Source organism: Dermacentor albipictus, chromosome 1 (genome assembly GCF_038994185.2).
Source record: "Dermacentor albipictus isolate Rhodes 1998 colony chromosome 1, USDA_Dalb.pri_finalv2, whole genome shotgun sequence".
Classification (NCBI taxonomy): domain Eukaryota; kingdom Metazoa; phylum Arthropoda; class Arachnida; order Ixodida; family Ixodidae; genus Dermacentor; species Dermacentor albipictus.
In genome coordinates, this window is record NC_091821.1 from 206,882,540 (window position 1) to 206,906,478 (window position 23,939).

At 47.8% G+C, this 23,939-nt stretch overlaps 1 long non-coding RNA gene across 1 annotated transcript; it reads left to right on the plus strand.

Annotated features, from left to right (window-relative positions):
* Nucleotides 1-1,368: 1,368 nt before the first annotated feature.
* On the plus strand, nt 1,369-4,233 carry LOC135896740 (uncharacterized). Its single transcript, XR_010562794.2, has 3 exons — nt 1,369-1,646; nt 1,744-1,810; nt 4,139-4,233. It is a non-coding gene; the product is annotated as an uncharacterized lncRNA (long non-coding RNA).
* Nucleotides 4,234-23,939: the final 19,706 nt, after the last annotated feature.

Sequence of the window (23,939 nt, forward strand, 5' to 3'; positions counted from 1 at the left end):
CTTGACCGGCCAGGAGAGCAGGTGCACCCTACGAATTTCGTGATGCTCTTTCACAATTTTGTCAGTGTGACCCGGCGCAAGGGCATGCTGGAACACAATATCAGCATCTGGGAGAGCGGCGTGGGCGTAAGGAAGGAGTGAGTTGTCCAAGATTTCGCTGCAGTAGCGCTGCGAATGGTGCCCTCGATGCGCTGCAGAGGCCCGAGAACATGCCTTGACACCGCGCCCCACACATACATGCAGGTGCGTCCGCTCGCCGCGACTCCCTGCAGAGTGGCTGGATCGTAACTGCATGGAATGTATGTTAAAATAAAGTACGTTCAGAAAATTTTCTTACCTTGTCCCTCTTGCGCGCCACAGCCGCACACAATGGTTTTGACGTGTTGAAAAAGTGGACTCGTCCGAGAAGATTACTCGGTCCCAGTCATCGAAAGTCCACAAGGCGTGAGCTTCGGAAAATTGCAGTCGTGACACCTTGTTCGAAGCGGTGAGATCGGGCTTTGCGCATCCGCATAATATTTCAATCCAGCGCTCTTGAGGTGTCGCCGTATGGTAACAACGGAAGCGTCCACATGGAGCAGCTCCCGCACTTCCCACGCGGACTGAGAGGGATTCTCCACTACTGCAGCTACCACAAGCGCGTCTTCTTCATCCGTCGTTGTCCTTGCCCGACGCCTATGTGGGGCGTCAGAAATGTGGCCTTCCTTCCTGAAGGCTTGGTTGATCCTATTGACAGTCTTCAGCGGCTTCTGCACCAATGCGCCGATGGAGTGCTGAGAATATTCCTTCAGCGAAACCTTTACTATTTTCCACCTCTCGTCTTCAGGTACACGGGCCATGCCGAGGTTAAGCAGCTGCTCTGATCAATGCGGGGATGTGAACGAATATAAACCTTCCTCGAACACATGGGCGGTCACTGTTACGCCCACAAGTATAATACGCACGCGTCGCAAAAGCTTAGCTACAGACCAACAATGATCTTGGGGACGTCGGGAAAAGCTAACATAGTTTCAAGTTTATTCATACATCGTGTGAATGTAATTTACACTTCAGCATTGCTACCGCTCTTGAAGCGTACGGCTTCCTTGTCGCGGTGCGCGTGTAGCAGACGACACGCGCGCGAAGATAGAATGCCCACACGCCAGACGCCCTGCGCATGGGCCCTGCTTCTCGGTGCCGCCGCTAAACTGCGCAGGCAGTACGGAACGCCACGCGCGCCCGTGCTCACCCTCAAAAAGATCGCGACTGTACACAACGGTAGGTAGAGACGCTCGGCGAACGCGGCTTGCTCAGCGTGGCGACGAACGCTGGCGGCGTCTCACACGCCTGTTTATGTGTGTAATCAGTTGACAGTGTTCAACTGCGAAAGCCAAGAAGTGCGGAGGTGTCCGTTGCTCCCCTCCTCTTTACAGCTCCATATTGCGCAGTCACTGGCAATTCCTGTAAGTTGGTCTCTTGCGCATGACTCCCTCCCGAAGGCTAATATTCCGGTTACACACGACACACTTTCGATAACGGTCAAGCCCAATCAGCATCGAATTTCTCTGTTTCGACTGGCTCCGTTCCGCAATTTGAACAGAGGAGCCAATCGTGTTCGAAGAAATCCTATCCCGACTGGGCACGATAGCGATCGACAAGGGCGCCGCGTGAGTAGTTGTCTACACTGCGCCGGTGCTGCGGCTTCCCCTCAGTGCAAGCTGTACTGCGGCTCAGCGGCTACACCATTCCGTGCCTTATTTGCAGAAGCATGCCGTCGGCGGGAAAGCAGGGGCAGTCCATGCTGACCGGAGAGCAGAGAAGCTGGATATTGGTGAGATATCCTTTCTTTTCTATTCACGCGAGTAACGAGGAAAAAACTGCAACGAGGAAGAATGCCGACTCGCCACCGGCAATCCATGTACACCTTCCTACTCCCTCCAAGTAATCAGCCCCGAGATTTTTTTTCTTTTTTTTTCTTTTTGCCGGGCACATTGACGTACATTCTCTTTCGTGTACACATAATAGGCAGGCTGCGCGGTCGCCAGGTGGGCCAAACATGCGATTACTGACCCCCACCAAAAAAACTTTCTAGGCTCACTCACGCTGACGTTCGCCCTGATGCCCACCAACACTCGCTCGCATTTACTCTCTTTCACACGCACGCACCAGCTCTAATCAGCGTTCACTCGCTATCGAACTCACGTCCACTCCCAAAGTCATATCCACGTTGGCCTTCACGTCCAAGCAGACACTCCGTCACAGAATTCAGGTACAACCCGCTTTTAAATATGTGTTTGGAAGCAAGAGCCTTGTTGGTATTTCCTACAGGACTGAAACGGTTACATTGCCTGAAATAGCTGTGATCAAAGACCATAACGCCCTTTTTGACGTCATGTTTGTGCCACCTCCTCATGCGAGCACTCCGACAAAACAAACTCTTACATTCCATTCCCGTGCGCTGTCTGCCGCCTTTCTAAAGAAATAAAACAAAGGCGCGTCAACCAAAGTCGGTGCCAAAGAAGACAAAGTCGACGCACGTGGTATACGCACTCGTATGTGTAAGAAATGGAATTCGGGCATTAAAAGTGATGCAGTGCTGCAAAACTGCAAGATATCTATAGATTATTTGCATTACTTTCTTTTGTTATTATTGCAATGAAAATAAAAGTTGACGACTATTCCTTTTCGCATCACATAAACAATATAAAAAAATGTGTCATAAGAAACATTTCACCCATAGGTCCACAAATCCACAGCACACACTCCTATACACCCAGGAACGTATAAACATAAAAGGCAAAGCTGAGTCGCGCGAGAATTAGTTTGTTAATGTAGTCGCAAACATACGCAAGGGGCCGTGATGTAGACAGTGATGAGCATGTACACAGATGAGAATACAAAGAATACAAAAGACTATAACACGTAACATACAAGCGCTAATACCAGCACACAATAGAAGCAAGTTGTGGTTACTTTATGTGACTATTCGGTGCGATACCTGGTAATTTTTAGGGAAGCCTGTCTCTTCGTAAAAATGTTCAAGTGCGTTCACTGCTTTTCGCTGTGCCCAATTCTCGATGGCCATGGGCCCAGCAATATTCCGAGTGAGAAAGGTCGCTGAGGATTAGTGGAGTGCGGCTCTTTTTCTAGCTGTCGTCTTTGCATCGCGTACGTGAAGCATTCGAGCAGTAGACGGCGAACATCCTCATCGTCGTTGCCAAAAGAGTAAGTCTGAGAAGAAGCCCGTTTTATGCGATGTAGAAAATGTTTGTTGTATGCTGTCCCTACGTGCAGTCGATGAATTAGTATCTAAGTACTTCTCGAAATTTCTACATCCAGCTAGTATTCAGCTGAGGGCCCACTTCAAAAAGAATCCTTTGGATTATCAGGCCTTAATATTTTTCGGTACTCCCTATTTATTTTTTTGATGTCGAGTTTCTTTTATCCCCTTCTAGCAGCAAAAAAAAAAAATCATTTGCACGAAAGAGTTTTTTAAGAATTCACGTGCTTTCTCTCAGGCTTGAAGAAAAACTTCTGTATTCAGCAAAAGAAAGCGTGTTCGAAAACTATTACGGATATTGTATACACTTTCATAATTAGCATTGACTTTGAATATAACTAAATATGGTATATTGATTGCCAATGTCAATAATTATGGAATCAGGCGAAGTTCAAGAATTAGTCTGACTTGCTCCAAGTGCCGGAAAAGAACGTTGCCTTGGTTCTGTTCAGCTGAGTGGCGCTTGAATATATTTAAATTTTGGCGCACATTACTTGGAACACCTAGTAAATTCACATACGCGCCACGCTCGGCCTTCGTGGTGGCGCCGCTTGAGGGTGCAGCGTGTTCCATGCAGATGAAATGCATGAATGAAAAGAACGAAAAGCATGCATGGCATACCTGATTAATTCAAGCCGGATATCACTATATGTCATTACCCCGCTTTAAACGGGATGCCAATAAAGCATCATCATCATCATCGAAGCACGATAGGGAAACCTGGCTGCCTCATGCATGAAGCGTTTCGGCGATGGCAATATCGTGTGTCGGTACATTACTTCAATGCTAATTCCATTGACGTCGACATTCATCGTAAGATGAGTTCTGTGGGATTTTGTTTCTTTTCTTGTGGTTATTAACCTCTTACTCGCATCGCAGGCCTTGGTGGACCTTCTCCTGCTCATGGTAGACGAGCTCTTTCGACGATTCAACGAGATGATTGAGGCACTGAGAAGATACGAGGAGTAGGATGGACATGTGAAAGGTCCCGTCTCTTCCTAATTCCAAGAAGGAAATAAAGCTTGCTTACATGTGGAAATGCACCCTTTCTTCATTAAGCTATCAAAGGCTGGATTTTCGGCTAGGAGAAATGCGTCCTACAGGTTACGTACACAACTGCTCATAACAACGTTACAGGCATCTAAAGGGAGCAAACGCATGGACTCTGTTTGTTCTTTTCCGTAGTACAAACTTACCTCCGTATGAGCTACAATGCCTTTATCCTCGACACGCTCATCGATTTAGGACAGCACATGAGCATGACACGCCACGACGATTCTTGAGCGAACATTTTGTAAACAAGCGCTCACTACGACCGCGTAAATGCAACGCATTGAAGGTGTGTACTTGAAGGAACTCCTAGGAAGCAACCAACTGCTGCTGCTGGAAAAAAAAGTGCACCATAGTTAACAAGTGACAACTAGAACGAGTAAAAAAAGCGAGGGCAGGGGAGGGGGGGGGGCGCTTAAGGCCTCGAATTTCACAGTGAGGCTTTGTTTGCCTAGTCCCGCTGTGGTTCTTGCGCTTCGCTGCTGTTGCTCGTGTAGAATGCAGGCGACAGCCAAAGTCACCTAGAGAGATTCCACAACCGCCAATTCCCGAGACTAGGCTTGAGCTCGAGCTTGACTAAGCTTGAGACTAGGCAAACAATTGAACAAACTTACGTCCCTACACGTGCTCCCCGCAGGGAGCGCACCATCTGCAGTCGTTCAAATGCTAGCCTAGCGTAAAGCAAACAGGGTCAACCTGCACGACAAACCCCGATGTGTCACGCACACCGTTCGTGACACATCCCATGTGGTCGTACACGTTAGCGCCCTTTCGTTTTTGCTAGGTTGGCCAAAATTCAGCCGCACAGCTGATCGCATTTGAACGAATGCAGTGCGACAGGGAATCTAACAGTTGCAGCAACGCCACCTCGAGAACCCCCAGGGAGAGGCGTGTGTAAGGGCGTGGCCTATTGTCTCCAAGTGAATGACGTAGCACTGCTAGCCTCAACTAATAAACATTGGCCAGGTTGTCGCTCGGACGTGTGCTTACCAGTCCGGCCGTAGTAAAAGGCGATAGGAAAGGCGTGTTAGGGTCAAGGAAGCGGATGCGAAGGGGCATGTTGCGCCGTGGGAGAGGTCTGATGGAGCCACAATCTTCGGATAATCCTCGTTCCTGCGCTTATGGAACTGAGCACGGTAAGAGAGAATGCTAGAGTCTTCCTAGAAAAGGGTCCAACAACAAGACGAGAGGAAAGCAAATCAGAAGAACTGGAGCGCCGTGCAGGAGATTCTCGGATACGCAGGAATGCGCGTCCTCAAGCGTGAGCACATGCTTTATGCGAAACGCGAAGTTCAAATGACAATGAGCAACGAGAATTGACGAGTGAAGCAGAGCGCGAAGGTTACTGCACACCGTGCCCTATCATCGTCACACGCCTTCCGTCAACGGTACTTCGTGCTCACATAGCCACCACAAGGTTTGCCCAAGTGTGTGCCTGTGGTCAAAACTTGTGCGTGGTGACTTCGAACACGAAAGATAAACAGACTTAAAAACATCTGCGCCGTGGTGGAAAAACGACACCACTTTTATTTAGCTTGCATGATACCACATTCCACGACAAACACGCAGCATTTAAGCACTCAGGGCCTGTGCGTTTCTTTTACCAAGGCGCTGCCTTGGTTCTCTAAATAAACCCGTCTTTTTCACTTTGTTGTAAGAAACAATTACGCCAGTCTCGGCTTAAATAAAACTCTGAAGAATAAAGAAAAATAGAAGTAAAAGAAAATTCTTTTTGGAAAGGACAGAAAAAATCATGAACATTGTTTACTTAAAAAACGTCCAACGGTTTCATCACCTTACGGTTAAAACAAAAAAGACGTTTTCCCTGCTTGTAATGTCGCAGATTCAATTCCACAAGGTGTTTCTTTAGAACGACAGAAAGCTGAGCTAGATAGCAGTTCTAGGCGCTTTTTTGCATAGTGTTTCTTTATGCGAGAATTTCCCGAGAATTCTTCGAAGCACTCGGGTTCAAGGTAGCACTGCAGACTTTCAAGAGCATGTATTCACGTCGCATCGGAAAGAGTAAGACGCACTCGAACCACTAAATATACAGGGTGTCCCAGATAACTCGGACCTAGATTTTGAAAAAGCATATGCGTTCTTCAGAACAGAAATCGCGTCGATGTTGTTAGCGTTTATCTAAACTTACAGTAGCATTTTAGCTCATCCTTTTTTGAGTAATTAGCCGAGAGAAATTATTTACCTTGTAAATATAGCTTGAAACGTTCAGGCGTCAATAACAAAGTTGTGGAGCTTGACAAACATTGCCCAACCCACGTACTTCCAACAAGACAGACTTAGCGTGGCTATTCTTAATCGGGAAAAACGAAAGCCTGCGGAGTTTAAAATATGCCACGTGACAGCGCGCTATGTGCGTCCGAATGCGCCGCGATTACAGCGCTCTCATGAGTGATTTGTAAAAACATCGCCAGCGCCACGTTTTCCTTTCACTTACGAGAAAGGGCTTCAACCTTTGCTCGGCTCTGACATTACCGGCAGCGGCTGGCGACGCGCTCCGAAAAAGTGCTTCGTCAGCACCCGCTCGCGCCTGTCGCCGAAGAACGCGTCGTCATCAGCCGTTTATTCCGATATGACGAGAAGAGCAATTTTTGTCGCAGACTTCAAGTCAATGCGGAATAGAAAAAAATACACAGAAAAAATACATCATACATCTGGAACCTGTGTGAGAGAGTGCATCATTTGTTACAACGCCGCTTTTCTTCCAAGCTGTGCCAGAGCCTAGATGCATGTGAGCTCGACTGTCTGTTACTGTCGTGCCGCGCAACCTTTTCGAAGAATTTGTTTGCAGTGCCTAAAGCATGCCGTATTCAAGCGAGCAGAAGGCGAATATGGTCTTAGCCTTGGGAGCGACACGGAGCGCCAAGAGGAAAGCTGCCAAGGTATACCGACATTCGCAATTTGGGGGAAGACCTAGCGCGAACACAATTATGAGGAGTTACTTGACGCTGAAAGAAACAGGTAGCTTCAAGAAGACGCGGCACAGAAAGGGGACCATCAGTGAAGAGGCTGAAGGAGACATTTTGGCTTTCATGACTGCAAACCCTTATTCCAGCGTGCGTGATGTGAGTGGTGAGGTCGGCATTTCAAAGTCTTCAGTGCTAAGAGTGCTTAGGAAGCCTGAAATGCATCCGTATCGCCTCCACCTGCATCAAAAGCTGCAAGAAAGAGACTTTCAATGGCGGCTTCATTTCTCAAATTGGATCCTGGTGAACAGTGACGAAGTACCGGATTTTTTTGCCAAAGTGCTCTGGAAAGATGAGGCAACCTTCTCCAGAAATTCTCAAGTGAACCTCCATAATGCGCATTACTGGAGCGATACCAACCCGCATTAGGTGGCGCAGACGAGACACCAGTACCAATGGCCATTTAGTGTGTGGTGCGGTATCGGGCTTGTGTGAACGTCTGTGACTACTAATTCAATTTCTATTAGACTACATGCGTCAGCGAACTCACCGCTAATTTCCTTCTTTCCTTCACTCCTCTCTCTCTGTCATCTTTGTTTTCCCTTTTCCCATTCCCCCGGTGTAGGCTAGCCAACCGGACGTTATTCTGGTTAACCTCCTTGCCTTTTGGTTTTCTCTTTTCTCCTCCCCTCCCATCTTTGACGGAAGAATAATTGGCCCCATATTTTTTGATCAGATGCTCACTGATCAGCGGTGCGTGAACGACATCTTGGAAAGCCCAGTCGAAGATTTTCGCTGTGATCTTTTTGCGTTTTTAAAGTGAACCTGGTATTAGCACGACGATGCACCAGCTCACAGCAGCAGCCTTCCTCGAGCCTGGTTTCGCAAAGCCTTCAAAGGCCAGTGGGTCGGGCGGCATGGACCAGTGGCGTGGCCAGCAAGGTCACAGAACTTGGCACCTCTTCACTTCTTGCAGGGACATGTGAAAGACCCGAGTGTACTGCAAACCTACAACTACATCAGAAGCACTAAAGGCAGAGATTGCTGAGGCCTGCAGCGAGATACCGTCTTGTGCTTTCAAAAAAGTTGCGTCGGACGTGCTGAAAAGGTGCCAATACTGCATTATGGCAGGGCGCGACTTTTTTGAACACATTCTTTAGACAGACATCACAGCGAATAAGTCTCTAAAACCGTGATCCATGAAAAGAGCCATCTGTGTGAAACTTCTGTACGACGTGGAAAAGGCACGTAAGTAATATGAAATTACAAATTCTCTGCTGGCAAGGAATGGACAGGGAGCTAAAAAGCGACCTTCCGTGTCAGGTTACAATTCTTTCTTTTGTGACAACCAGTGTAATTCACACGACGTTATCAAGCTTGTTATAGTGCGTGTTTGCTTGTTCGGGTCTTGCTCCCAAATTCGAACTCACGAGCTTGTCATTTTTCCTCCGCATGTATTCTGCTAGAGTGAGAGTGCAATTAACGCCGCGGAAACGGGAGCCGCGCTGTATTTCAACTAGGAGGTGTTGACAGAGCACGCTGTCACGTGGTATTTTTATACTCCGCGGGCTTTCGCTTTTCCCGAATAAAAACGGCCACGCTAAGTCTATCCCGTTGGAAGGACCTGGGTTGGGCAATATTTCTGGAGCTCCAGAACTTTCCTATTGACACCTGAACGTTTCTTACTATATTTACAAGGTAATTAATTTCTCTCGGCTAATTACTCAAAAAAAGACAAGCCAAAAATGGTACTGTGTAAGTTTAGATAAACGCTAACAACATCCACGCGATTTCTGTTCTGAAGACCGCATAGGTTTGTTCAAAATCTTGGTCCAAGTTAGCTGTAACACTCTGTACATATCATCGTCAATACATTCGCGGTCTTCGCCACGACATTCTGCAGTATCGCATTCAACTTCTCTCACAGGAGATGGCAAAAGGGATGTTACCAAAACTCTTGTATTCTGTAGCCTGAAGGAATGGGTAGTGGCAACCTGACTTCATGCCATGTCTTGGCGTCTCGATGAGAGTGTCTTCCACCTCGAGGATCAATTCTTGCTTGCGAGGCCCGCATGATTGTAACACCGTTGCAGCAATGAAACCTTAACTTCTGCGTGACGTGGTTTAACATGTCTACCGCAGAGCGATGTCCTTATAGAGAATCATTGAGGGCACCGTAATATACCGATATTTATTTATTTATTTATTTATTTATTTATTTATTTATTTATTTATTTATTTATTTATTTATTTATTTATTTATTTATTTATTTATAATCGTAACAATTCAGAAGAGACTCCATTTGCATTACTCGTTCTCCATATCGACTGCGAGAACAGTAGCTGTCCCTTATAGCATTTGAACCAACGGAATATTCGACCATTTTGAATACCGAATGCTCGAATCGAATTTCAAGACTATTCGTTATCGAAATTTTGAATATTCGCTCACGACAAGTTAAAAAGAAATGTTTCGCAAGCGGGTTATCGTCCACAAAGAAGTTGAGAAGCAGGTTCCACCTTCTGGCTTTACTTAGAAAGAAGAAATAGGCAAAAGTATCGCAATGAAATATTTGCTTCTTCACTGTCTCTGAGGTATCTAGCTCGAGTGTTCGTTGTATTAGACGATGGGCGCTATAACGTACAGCTGTTCCAAACTTTTCTCTTCAAATTCTGCAGTCACCACTCCAGGATCGGATAAAAACTTTTCGGGCCACACCTTACTTCGCCTGTCTCACGCGGCATTACGAAAACCGCAGAAATACCCAATCTGGTATGGTATGTGCACACTGATCATGCACGATTATACCTAACGAAAGAAAAATAATTATTTCTGATTCTATGCCTTTTTTCACTATTAGCCCTCTTTATTGGTCAAACATTTTCAGGTTGCGCTTACTCCGCCTGTCTGGCACGCGACGTCACAAAACCGCGGAAACTCACGTGTGAAAGTTACGTGTACGCTTTGAAGCGCATTTAACGAACTAAACCGACTTTTTTTTCCTGAATATCCAGGGACAATCCCGTCCCGAAAGGACGCGGAAGGCCGCTCGTCACTCTGGCACTGGCTACTGGGGTTGCCGGCGAGCATGGGTGTATTGGCGTATGATAAAAGCGCTTGCGGCGCAGATAACGTTATCGAGCCCTTCCCGCATGTTTAAAACATCGCTCTGCCAACTCTTATTTGCTGATATCCGCGTTAGCTACATTTTTAGCCTTTTGTTGCACACTACCGCAATTTTCGGCCATCCACCGGACCAGTCGCATACGCCGAAATCACCCTTTTCATCCGGTTATCCACTTTCACTGTGCTCGTTCGGCCCCAGCGAAACTCTCTCTATTTGAGCGTGCTCTTTGGCTCTTGTCAGCCAAATGGATAAGAAAAACTGCTCAATGCAGGCAATGCTATTCACTCTGAAAGGAAGGAGAAAAGTGACCTTCTATAAACGAGCAGCGCGTTTGAGTGTGCAATTTAAACAAAGCTGCAGGTTACCGATTGATGCTTGCGTCGGTGGTTACGTAAATTTGACGTCGGGAGATGGGAATAAAAACAGATTGGAATAGTTTTACGTTAGGTGGCCCGAAGATGGATGGCGACTACTGCTGAATTAGCAGTCTCTTATCTCAGAAGGAAAATGTGAACTTCATGCACAGGTATTTCTCGCACTCGATTTTTAGAGCGCATCTTTTAGGTGCCCGTTCCTGCGGTGAGGGTCAGAGTGAAGGAGCACAGCGAATTATGAACGCGAACGTGGAGAGCAGCGGGCGGATGAATGACGCGAGGAGGAAAGCGGAGAAGGAGGGTGGAGTGGAACCATGAGTCAGAAACCGGAGGAGGAGGGTATGGCGAAAGGCTGACAATAAAAAACATTGTGCGGCGACGATGGCTAGGAGATGGCGCCACAGTAGCGCGCCTCGTCTCTTATGTCTGTCGGCGGCGGCTGCTGTGAATCGCACCCACGCGATCTCCAGATTATCGAGGACCCGCGCCACACTGCCCTCCGTTTTCAACGTGTCGCGCGAGACAGACTGTCCGCCCCGGCCAAGATGTCGTGAAATGAAAACACGTATAGAGCTGCGCTTAAATTTCGCATTAAGGAGTATGGTAATCGTCGGTGACATTATAGTCCCTTGCTATACAGCAAAGAAGGGGAGTCGATATGACCAAAGGAGGACGGCGAAATACCAACTGCCTGATATTATTAGTTAAAAACAGGCAGTCGATAACACCATTCAGTAAAAACTTGAATTCTTCAAGTGTGGTTGAAATTTCTACTTCAGGCGAATAGGAGGTTTCACAGCCGAATTGTTAATAAGTTCGCAGAGTCTTGCAAAACTGCATGTCTTCCAGAAGCTAGTAGCAGTTAACAAAGCTGGCGCTCGAAATGGGAGCACTAAAGGTAATGGGACCACTGAGGGTCCAATCCCTTGTGGCCAGGTACCTAGACGAATCTAATTAGGGTTATGTGAGAAGGTGCCAGATATATCGGGAGAGAGAAGAGAGAAACGGGGTGGGAAAGGAGAGGAGCTTAACCAGAAGATATTCTGATTTGCTACCCTGCAATCGCAGAAGGTTAAGGGGAAACGAAAGACGGAAAGAATAGGCGGAGAGAAAAAGCAAAGGCACGAAAAATCAATAGAATTCAATTCAATTCTTTATTTGCAGACAGAACATACAGAAATACCAAAACTGGTTGGACCCATAGCAACAGGCTAGTTGCGGGTCGATGATAAATGAATAACAATTGCAAGTACAAAACAAGTAAGATACCTCGTGTGCATACACATATTTGTCGCATGCCATTAAATTGCACGAGCGTACATAATAAAATGCGAAACAGTGAAAAGCATGTTATACTACTAAACATTTCTAAGTGAAGAGAGAGAATGAAGAGGAAAGGCAGGGAGGTTAACCAGACATGAGTCTCCGGTTTGCTACCCTACACTGGGGATGGGGGATAGGGGTTAGAAAGATGACAGAAAGGAAAACGCAAAAAAAAAACCGAACGCGCACACATGGAGACGCACCCACAGAAAGGCGTTCCAGTTAAAGTCGTTCACACAGGCCGGTAGATCACAAGATTTCTAAGTAAACATATATTACACTAGTTAGGAGGGTTGCAGGCAAGTTCCTGCATTATTATGAACATACATTATTAATCTCGACAAAATCGAAACACTAGTTAGATATGTTCAGCAGGTTTCAGCGAGTTACTAAAGAAAAGGAAGGACATCATGATTGTTCATATTGAAAAGCATTATTGAGGCTAAGCAAGTATTTCTTAAGCACGGATGAAAGATTTTTTGCTTGTTTTATTTCTGCTGGTAGTTTATTCCAAATTTTTGACCCTGAAAACTGCAGCAAAGGTTGTCCGTAAATATTTTTAGTTGGAGGAAGATTAAAATTACCGCACGTTTGATTTCTGGTCGCGCGAAAAGGTGAGTAAAATATAGAAACATGAAAAGGCAGGTTGTGTTTTACAATGTTGAAGACACACGCGGCAACTTTTAATTCCTGTATCTTATCATACGGCAAAACATTCAAGCTACTAAATAATATCAGACTTAGTTCAACGTAACAAGAATGGGTTGGGAGGTCCGTGAGAACTCAGTCTCTTTAATGGGCCACTCTAACGCAAAAATTTCAAGAGTCACTTGACTGTCCTCGTGATCTGACGACTGTATATTTCCACGATCCAGGACTGTCTGCTCCGAAAGCGACCGGTCGTCTAGACGCGCCAGCGCGGTCGTGAGTGATTGCCTGTGTGCGCTGAATCGAGGACAACGGCAAAGAACGTGTTTGATAGTTTCCTCGTTGCCGAAGTGGTCACATGAGGCACTATCTTCCCTTTTGATGCGGAAAGCAACGGATTGTGCAAAACCGATCCCAAGCCACAGTCGGTAAAGGACATTGTCTCGAGTCCGGATAGTCCAGGTGGAGGACGAAGCTGAAGACATGAGTCCAGTCGATGTAGACGTGTGTGCTGGAAACTAGATGTGTTCCACAAAGATTGTACAGCGTCATTTGTAAGTAATCGAGGTATCCCTGCTGCATCTGTTCTTCACAGCGAGATTGGTTTCTGCACGCCATCTTCATGAGCATGCTCAGATCGAGCATCTTCCTCGGCATGTTCATTGCGCCACAGCGGCTAGGGAGCCATTGAAGTTTCACGTCGTGCCCTTGATGGGCGAGGCGATGAATGAGCTCTCGGATTTCTAGAACTAGTTGTTCGTGGGGTTCTTGGCTAAAGGCAGAAAGCAAGTAATGCAGAGCTGCCTTGGAGTCACTGAAAACATTCCATTTCAAAGCGAAGCTTTGTTTGCCACTTCTTCCGACTTACCGGGCACTGCTGTTCCCGATTCTGTAGTTTTGCCTGCGCGTGCCGCTTGTTTTCTTGAAACACCACCAGATGACGCTGCCTCTGCGCCTCCCCGCCGGCGCCGCCACAGCAGCGTTTCACACTTTGTGCGTATTGCAGGTGTTGTCTTTGCTCTTCTATATGCGCCAAAAAGGCAGGTGCTGGGCTGCGGAGGTTGCGTGCGTGCTCGGTTGTGAGAGTGTAAACATTACAATCGTCCACAGCCTGAAGAGAGCGCTCGGAGCTGGTGCCTCACCAGCGTGCTCACCACGCATGCAAAACGACCAGTGAAACACGCGCCAGCAAAATGGCTCTAAACTCAGCGTAGTGCATACCAACGCCCGCAAGAGGCGTCGCGTGGAACAAGAGCGTCTTCGCTACGCAGCGAAACGTGGCACAGACCGCGTATCTATCGGAATGCGACGACAGGATGATCGGCTGTTGTCTGTGCAGGTGCTACGTGGAGACCGTTCCCATCGCTCGTTGGCCTACAAAGCTATGAAAGCACTTTTGTCTTTCTTGAGGGCGACGGGCCTATGCAAACACCTTTGACTCGCTGAGGCCCTCTGCGTGGGTGCGCCAGCTCACCACCGGCTTTCTTCCCCATCCCCTCCCTCTCTGTATCTTATCTTTCTATTCCCTCTTTCCCGTCCCCCAAAGTAGGGCTGCCGACCAGACGCATTTCCGGTTAATAGAACTGCCTCCTCTCTTTATTTCCTCCTCCTCCTTATGGCCGCATTTCTTTCCCCTTTAGTGTTATTGTTTATTCCTGTGTTTCCATAATATTAGTACGATATCATCGAGCGACGCTCAAGAGACGAGCCGCCGCGAGAACGACGAAGAAGTTGGTCGGTGCCCTTGGCACGAGCGAGTGTCAGCCTGGCGGCCTGGCTCCAGTGTATATAGCGTGTAAATAGCATTTTTCGTCTGTGTCCTTCCACACGTAACATTTCTGGTGGAGGTCAGCGATCCCCGTCCTCACCACGGAACTCCGACACCCCACGCGTGTAGCACAAAACACATAATGACGAAATAACAGGTTGGGACAGTTTCAAAGAAAAGCTATGGAAACTGTTCGGCGACCCTATTGGGCGCAAGGCTGCCGCGAGAAAGGCTCTTGCGTCTTATGTTCAGTCATCTACAGAGCCACATGTTTCCTACATCCTCGACATCTTGGCTCTATGCCGTAAAGCTGACGATATGTCTGACGCGGATAAAGTGGCACATGTGCTAAAAGGCATCGCCGACGACGCTTTCAATTTGCTTGTTTTCGGAAACGTCTCGATTATCGACGCGATTATAAAAAATTGGAGGACGCTTAAGCTTCGCCTTTAAGAGTGGAACGCGACAGCGTTCCCGTCGACCCGCCAAGGGGTGTAAGACAATGCGCTACGGCACAGCGATCACTTACGAGGCGCCCCGCATCGGACTTAGCGCCCACCTATCACGCGGTGAGCGTCGAGCAACGCAGCATTCGGCGCGGCAACGAAACGTGCGCCTGAGCGAACGAAACGAACCAAAGAACTCGGTGTCTCGGAGGGGAAACGATCTACGCCAGCCAAACGTCGTGATCGGCACGGGCAGAGAGATAGATAGTGATCTAAACCGGGAGCACGGCGAAGCGTCGTCAGGGGAGAGGGAGTCCCGCGACGCGCCTGGCAGCGGTCCCAATGCGCGCGCGGCGCGCCTCCTGTCGGGGCAGCGCCGTACATTGAGAGGAGGGGGTCTTCTGTGTTTGCCGCAAGACGGCTCTGCGTGTGCGGAAAGCGCAGAAGAAATGCGGCGGAAACGCACTTCGCAACTCGTGTAATTGCGACTTCTGTGAGTTACATGTTCATAATTACCGATATACACCGCAGTATAACTTTCCACGGCTCTTTTCGAAGGCAACACCGCATTCACTAGAGGCGCGTTTGCACCGCTTGGAAGCATCGAACTCGTGGCTGAGTGGTAGCGTCTCCGTCTCACACTCCGTAGACCCTGGTTCGATTCCCACCGAGCCAATCTTGGAAGCTGCTTTTTATTTATGAAGCGCCTGCCGTGATTTATCGCTCACGGTCAACGCCGCGGACGCCGACACCCGACGCCGACGACACCGGCTTTTCTGCGACACGAGCTCCTTAACGCTATCGCGTTAAAAGAATGGCGTCGCCTTGAACGAGCTAAGAGCCGCCGTATCTCACGCCACATTGCGCGGCTACCCAACACTGCTGCTACGTCGACATGTGAGGGTCGACCGCCTCAGACCACACCTGCGACGATGTCACCCGTATTGTTCGCCGCGAACTCGAGGCCGCCTGTTCGCCAGCCTTCTCCACGACACCTCCCTATCCGCCAGCAACCACCATTGCGATGATTCAGGCCGTCCTCAGACAGGAATTTGATAACATGGGTCTGAACACCGTGTGTTCCAGGTCTCGACTCAGCGTTCGCCAGTTATCGAGCGGCCCTCCTCGTCCCCGGCAGTGCTTTTCTGCCACATCTCGCCGCAACCCGTCCGAATGGCGTACCCCTGATGACAGGCCGATCTGCTTCCACTGCTGTCGCATCGGCCACGTCGCCAGTCACTGCCGAAACCGATGGCCACCACCTCCTCGGACTTACGCCGCCACTTATTCCCGCACCTTTGGACCTTCTGTACCCTATGCCATCCGCTATGAACCCACTACCGCTGATGCCCCTGCTCCGAACCTTCGCTACAGCCGCTCGCCCTCACCTCGACGCAACTAGTCTCGTTCGCCCCAACCCCGTCGCTTCTCTTCGTCGCCTATCGCCTCCCGGATCCAGCCAGAAAACTAGGCACTGCAGCTTCTGGAGGTGAAGCTGCGTTCTCGACCCTGCCCTCAAATCCTCTGCTCACGTTACCTACTAACCGAAACCTTCCTGACGTTGACGTTGACGGCTATCCTGTCACGGCACTCATCGATACAGGAGCACATCTTTCTATTGTGAGTGCTGCCTTCCGACAACGACTGAACAAGCTCCTCTCCCCAGCGTCGGCACGCGTCGTCCGCGTTGCGGGTGGCGGTACTGTGCCTATCATCGGCATGTGTACGGCACGTGTACGGCACTGCCGCTTACGCTCCACCGGCTTTCTTCGCCTGCCGCCAAAGTCCATAGCCTACATTGAACTGTTGTCTTTCCCACCAGTTCCTGGTGGCGAGTACCTCGTCCCTACTCTGCCCGACATCCCAATGCAGTATGACGTCACCGTGCCTCACAGTATACTTTCCATTACTGCGAACCACACTCGCATGCCTGTCTGTAACTTTGGAGTGGCAAAGCAAATTCTACCGCAAGGTATTTGCCTTGCCACCATTGATTGTCTCGGCGACCAATACGTGGCAGCGTTATCGACCAATGGTTCTCGCGAGCTTAGCATGCCCCTCGCGCCAGCCTCGGGCGTTGATCCCAACATAAAGAAAATGGTTGCGACGGACCTGTCCTCTATGCAGGCTGAAGACCTTTGCGAAGTATTATCGTCCCACCGCGATATTTTCGACTTCGACGATCGCCCTTTAGGCCAGACGCTCGCGGTGAAGCATCGGATTCTTACTGGCGATGCTGCGCCTATTCACCGAAGACCGTATCGAGTTTCTGCGCCGGAACACCGATTAATTCAAGATTAAGTGAACAAAATGCTCGATAAAAACATCATTGAGCCTTCATCGAGTCACTGGGCGTCACCTGTGGTGTTGGTTAAGAAGAAGGACGGCACGTGGCGCTTCTGTGTAGACTACCGTCATCTGAACAGCATTAGAAAGAAGGACGTCTACCCGCTCCCACGTATAGACGACGCCCTTGACTGCCTCCACTGTTCCGGCTATTTCTCGTCTATTGATCTTCGTTCGGGATATCGGCAGATTCCTGTTGACGATATGGACAGAGAAAAAAACCGCGTTCATCACACCTGATGGCCTATACCAATTTAAAGTAATGCCGTTTGGATTATACAACGCCTCTGCCACCTTTGAGCGTATGATGGACTCCTTGCTCCAAGGTTTCAAATAGTCCACATGCCTCTGCTACCTCGACGACGTCATAGTCTTCTCGCCAACGTTCGACACTCACCTTGAGCGTCTCACAACTATACTTGATGCATTTCGAAAGGCGAAGCTGCAACTGAACTCGTCCAAATGTCGTTTTGGCCATCGACAAATTACTCTTCTGGGCCATCTCGTTGACGCTTCCGGAGTACAGCCTGATCCCGACAAAACACGCGCTGTCCCGAGAAAACCCGCGAGAGTCAGCCTGGCTGCCTGGCTTCAGTGTAAACAGCGTGTAAATAGCATCTTTCGTCTGTGTCTTTCCACACGTAACAATATATTTCTTTCGCTTATCCATATACCATGGCATTTATATTCTTTTACCCGCCGAGGTATTTCGTGGCCCTGTATTACTACTGCCCATTCACTGTGTTCATTGAATACCATAACATCTGATTTTCTAGCGCTAAATTTCAAACCTAAATTCTCTCCTTCCTGTGCACAGATATTGGCCAGACGTTGCAAATCACTTTGCTCGTTAGCTAGCAAAACAGTGTCGTCCGCATAAAACAAAGTTGAAAGCTGTTGCTCTACTAAATTACGCCCCTGTTTGTATGAGAGAATAAACCCGATATTACTTCGTTATAGTGCCATCTCCATCCTCACCATGTTCATCATAAAGAGCAATGGGGCTAAAGGGCACCCATGCCTCAGTCCCTTGTTGGTATCAACTTTCTCCTCGCTCGTCAACCCTTCCCATTCAACGCAAATGGTATTTTCTAGGTAAATCTCTCTCAAAAGCTGTACACAATCGTCACCTAAGCCTTCCCCTTCCAGAATATCCCACAAAATGTTGCGGTCCACGTCGTCATACGCTCCTGTAGTGTCTGAAAAGGTCACATATAACGGTCTGCTTTCTACTCTTGATATTTTAATACACTGACTCAGAACAAATAAGTTGTCATCTAAACGCCTGCCTATACTGAAGTCATTCTGAAGTTCTCCCAACATGCCATTATTTTCTGCCCATGCTTGCAGCTTTGATTTGATTGCCTGCATTAATTTGATTGCCTGTATATTGCCGATGTAATGGTCACTGGTCTATACGATTAAATTACCTATACGAGTAAATCCCCTTAGCTTTATAAATTGAATTCATTCTACTTTGTGACCAACTGTCTGGTATTTTTCTATCTTTTAAAGTTTTTTTCCGCTGCTTTCACCAGAGCTTCCTTACTTATTTGTCCTAGTTCATTTATCAGCCTAACGGGAACCTCGTCTAGCCCTGTGGCTGTGCGCTTAGGAATTTTCTCTTCGGCTTTTTTCCGATTGAAATTTGTCAGCACCAGCTCCTTTTCCATGTGGTTCTCTTTCATGCTCTTTTTTTCTTCAAATACGACGTCGTCATTTCCTTGGAAAGATTCGGCTGTTATTTTTCGGAAGTAATTTAATGCCGCTTCCCCTTCCAGTTTGTTTCCATCTTCGTCTAGAATATGTTGTTGTATTGTTGTTAACTTCCTGCCCAATAATTTTGTGTGGTTCCAAAATATTCTAGGTGCTGCCTTCTTTTTCTGACAACCAACGTTCACTTTAACCTTTTATATTTGCTTGCACCAGTGTTTGAAGCATAGATTTTTTCTCACGGTGTATTTGCCATTTACTGGCTACTTCATCCTACAGAAATTGCGCTTTTCTTCTTTTTTTTTTGCCTTCCTGCGCTTTCGGTATCCTTTCTGTCATTCGGCGATTGCTTCTCGAATCTCCCTGTTCCACCAGCTTTTCGGTTTCCTTTCTTCTTTTTCGACGAACCTGTTGTTTATCTTTCCGTATTTCACTTAGAAGCTCGCTATATTCCCAGTTTTTACTAGACAATTTGCCAGGTTCTTTCTCGACTCCTTTGTATATATTTCTTATTTGTTCAGCGCTGAAATTTGGACTGGCCTTTTGCGCTTCTTGCTCTCTTTCCTAACTAGACATCCCATTTTCAAGATGATGCGTTAATGGTCGCTCCCTACGCTGCTATACTCTTCCTCGTCAATGACCATTTCGCTCAACTTATCATGAATTCCTTCTGTCATCAGACAGCAATCAATGGTCCATTGCCAGTTTCCCACTTCCCACGTGATCTGCCCTTCAAACTTAGGCCCTGTAATCACGATAACGAGCTTATGCTGCTCACAACCATCTAGCATTGACTTCCAGTTGTCGGTATAGCCATATAAAATCTGTATGTGGGCATTAATGTCATCTAGGAGGATAATTTCGGCATCATTCCCGAAACCTTTAATATCACCACTTAGACATTCCCCTAACTCTTGATTCTTCTCTGAGCTATTATTTCCGGTCCACAAATACGTTACGCCCAGTCAATTTTCGTTCCACTCATTGTAACTTATAACCCAAGATGCTTTTGACATTTTCAATTTACTCTTTTCCATTTGGCCCCCTGATGGATGAGCATTCCGACTCCCCCTGCCTTTCTTCCGACTTAGTTATGTTGCACCCTTCCCAAACATAATTCTCAATCACTAGCGGCTCTTTCGAGTCTCTAAGGTGCGTTTCTGAAACCGCATATAGGGGCATATGCGGTTTCCTCAATCCTCAATCTCTGCCCACTTTTCTCCTGCGGCCCTGCGTGTTTATTTTGTGAGATTTGGCAGTCGTAGCTGTAGGAAGGAGCTTGACTCGTCATCGGGACTTAGGAGAGCAGGATTTATTTCCAGGGTTTATATTGAAAACGTGAGGTACATCGACAGTCTAGCGTGACTCCCATATGGAGCCCGCAAGACTAACATACAGCAAACACTTTACGAGCACACAGCTCACGAGTACATTTATAGCATGACAACGAGCCCTCAGCTCCCGACGACGAGCACTCCCTAGCAGCCGGCAACCGCTGCTTATAAGCACTTGGTCCCCCCTTGACTCCAAGCGAACGGAAACGTTCGTGCAGTCATCGTTCAACGTCGCCGTTCGACGTCACCGAAGATGACCCGCCCTTTTGGATGAGGCGGGCTCACATACTCGTGTTGCACACACGAACAGATGTAAAGGTCAGGAGCCGAAATCAGAGGGCTTCGTAGAACTCTGCTTTGTCCCGGGTGGCGCGGCCGAGTACCACATTCCTGAGGTGACCGCGCGCCAGGTGGCTGCCGGTTATTCGCAGTTCTCTGAAGTGCACCCCGTCTGGTTGGAATGGAACACGTGTAGCGGGCTGAAAGCTGGCACGTTGTCACCCCGTACGGCCATTCCTAACAATGTAGCCTATTGCATAGTGAGCTCTCTTCCTTGTTTTCCTCCTTTTTCTGTTACTGACGGCTACGCTATTCTGAGGTTCCCCTAGGGGACCTACTTCATTACTACCTACTCTGGAATCCTGAGCGCCCGTGGGCCCCCTAAAAAGCAACAGTGCGACCAGCAAGTCGCCAGCCCTCTTCTCGTCTAAGCTGTAATTGAAGTGCATCCCGTCTCGTTCAAAACCACAACACCTTCTCACTTCCCTGTTTACTTCTACAACCTCGAAACCTTTCTATCGGCTCATTTTCCATATAGCCTCATTAGTAGCCACTATGGCTGTTTGTACGTGACTGTCACGGACAGGCACCTACAGCACCGTGCACAACCCGATCTGCACCTGAGGGGTCAGCTCGCGTAAGTCATCCACCCCCTTCGCCAAGCGCTGGGCTAGTCCTGTCCCTTTCCTGTTTAGGACATCATTGACCCACCTGCTACTATGAAAGGTTGCGCACATGGGCATTTTTCGCGAGCTTTGCTTTTGCTCGGTCGATGACAGAACCCAGTGTCCGCCCTGGAAATGTCCCTACCGCCACTCTTTTATCGCCTTTCACCCTCTCCACAATTGCTTCTGAGCACCTAGCCAGGTTTGAGTGGCCGGCGATAACCACTGTTTCACTCTCTCCTACGCTCTCTGCTTCACTTTGTCCTTTTCCGTGTGATTCGGACTTGACAAGGGGCATTAACCCTTGCCCTCTTGCTTTTGTTGTGTGGCGGCCTCAAGGCCGCTCTTTCCAGCTACCCCCTCCCCCCGTTGCATGCATTTCACGTGCTTTGCTGACAGTACCTCCCCTGTCACATCGGGGGACTGCGTTCCATTGTCCCGACCTTGACAGCGGCGGCCCTGTTCAGCTTTTCCTCGGCTGCTTCAAGTTTTTTTCCCACTACCTTCCATGCATCACGCTCCATATTTAGCTCATTTTTGAGCTCTTCGACTTGTTTGACAAACTCATCCTGGAAAGTCTCCGTTTTCTTCAGCCTAGCATCGACATCACCGTGTCTGTCGATTGACTCGATTTTCTTTCCATTCCCATCTGCCCCCTCGTCGGCCTTGAGGACCCCCCGCACACTGCACGCTTTCCCGTCTTTCTTGCCACACGGCTTTTCATAATGCAAATAGCGCAGCTTTCAGAGCACGCGCCTTGTAGAAAAAACTGATATGCACAGAATCTAAATCTTTAAAATGTAGCAAAAGAATTCTCGCCAATGTTGTCAAAGTAATCAATGCCACACATCCTTTATGTATGACAGGAAAGCACACACAGTAAAACCTCTAATAGCTATTGGTCTTTCCATTTCCAAGCTACAATTTAAGGTATATAAATACTTAATGTCCCATATAGTTGCACGTGTTGAAGCCCGTGGCGCGAAAGGACACTCTGACTATCCTACAAAACCATATATACACGAAACATACCTACGCACACGAAAAAAGAGAGAGAAAGAAATAGAAAAGTACCTAATCATTATTTAACGGCTAATAAAATCACGTAATCAAAAACAGAAGCATGCTCAAAGCTTTCACAAAAAACATGATTTCGTCGCCACCGCGGAGCCCTGGGAAAAGAAACGCCCCCCGGCAGCAAAATCGCACGCACGAGTAACCTGCAGGTGGCCTTTACTGGCCTTGAGTATACGACCTTCAGGTGCGCCACAATAGGCGCCAGTGAAGGCCATCTAGTGGGCGCTTTCAAAAGCACGCAAGGGAGCACTAGCCAACGAGAACCGTTTTCAGTGCGCATGGCTGATGTTCACGGCGGCGAATTCTCCTTTGTTCGCGCGCCAGATCGCTACTTCAGCGATGAAGGCTGCAGTAAATGCGCATGCTTCTGCGAGAGCGGACATGTAGACGATGTTACGGGAGTTTGGGGCAGCCCAGTCCGCATGCGTGCCAGGTGCTTCCCGCAGACAAGCGTAACGAAGCCCAGTTTTATGTAGCCGCTTTTTTTTTTTTCGTTGAGAAGTGTGATGTTTCGATCGTTTATTTTTATTTCTACTTTTTCCGCGTTACTGTTTCTGCACCTCAATAATGAGCACATGCCGTTGGCAAATATCAAACGACTCCGCACGGCGCGATGCCGGGCACACATTGTAGTTATGTTGCTGCCAAAAAATGCACGTGACATCACCCGGTAGCCAGAGTGAAAATCGCTTCGTGAAGAGCAATTGTTCAATTGTTAATGGAAATGCGTACTCTAATAAACGGAAATTCATTGCCTCAATATATCGCCAAATGAAAACACGCATACAGTTGCGCTCGAATTTCGCGTTAGGGAGTATCGTAAACGTCGGATATTTTTTTTTTTGTGTGTGTGTACTTCGCAGTACTCATGAAGCGCAGCTGCGTATTAATATACGAACCACAATTTTAAGCAAAAAGTATGATTTACTTAAGAACAGTCGACTCATGTACAGCAATCTCATATACGGCATCCGAAGTACCAAGACTTCCCCGCTAGACCGAGACACTGGTTTTTGAAGCTTTCTGTGCCAATTTAAACTTATAATTCCTACTTATATTGCGAACAGCGTGCTGGATTCTTGAACTATGAGTCATGGTCATTTAATTTCCATCAACGTCTTGCAACACATTCTGGCCATCTATCAGTCCATTTAAAAGCGAGGAAATGGATCCCTCTAAGTAGCAACATGCAGAGTGCTGAACACCACTCAGCCCTGGTGTCCCATATGTTGGACACGCCGGTCTTGGCGTACTTGGGGCAATGTCTGCATGAGAGCCAATATTTCCCGATATATTTATTCGCACGAACATCTCGGAACACACACCGTTACGATCACAACCGTGAAAACAATTATTGAGCGAAAAATTGTCACACGTATGCCTTCCGTTGCTGTCATCTTTTCTGCCTTCCGCCATTTCAACTCTGCGGCGTTCCGATGAAGACAAGGACGAAGAAACTACTGCCTATGCTGACGAAGGTGTCTCGACAATAGCCTCACTTCTTGTTTCAGTTTCTTAAGCACCTATGTCACGACTTAGAACAACTTTTCTTCTCGTCTTTTTTACAGGAAACCAGGGAAGAAACATTAATATATCTCTCTTTCC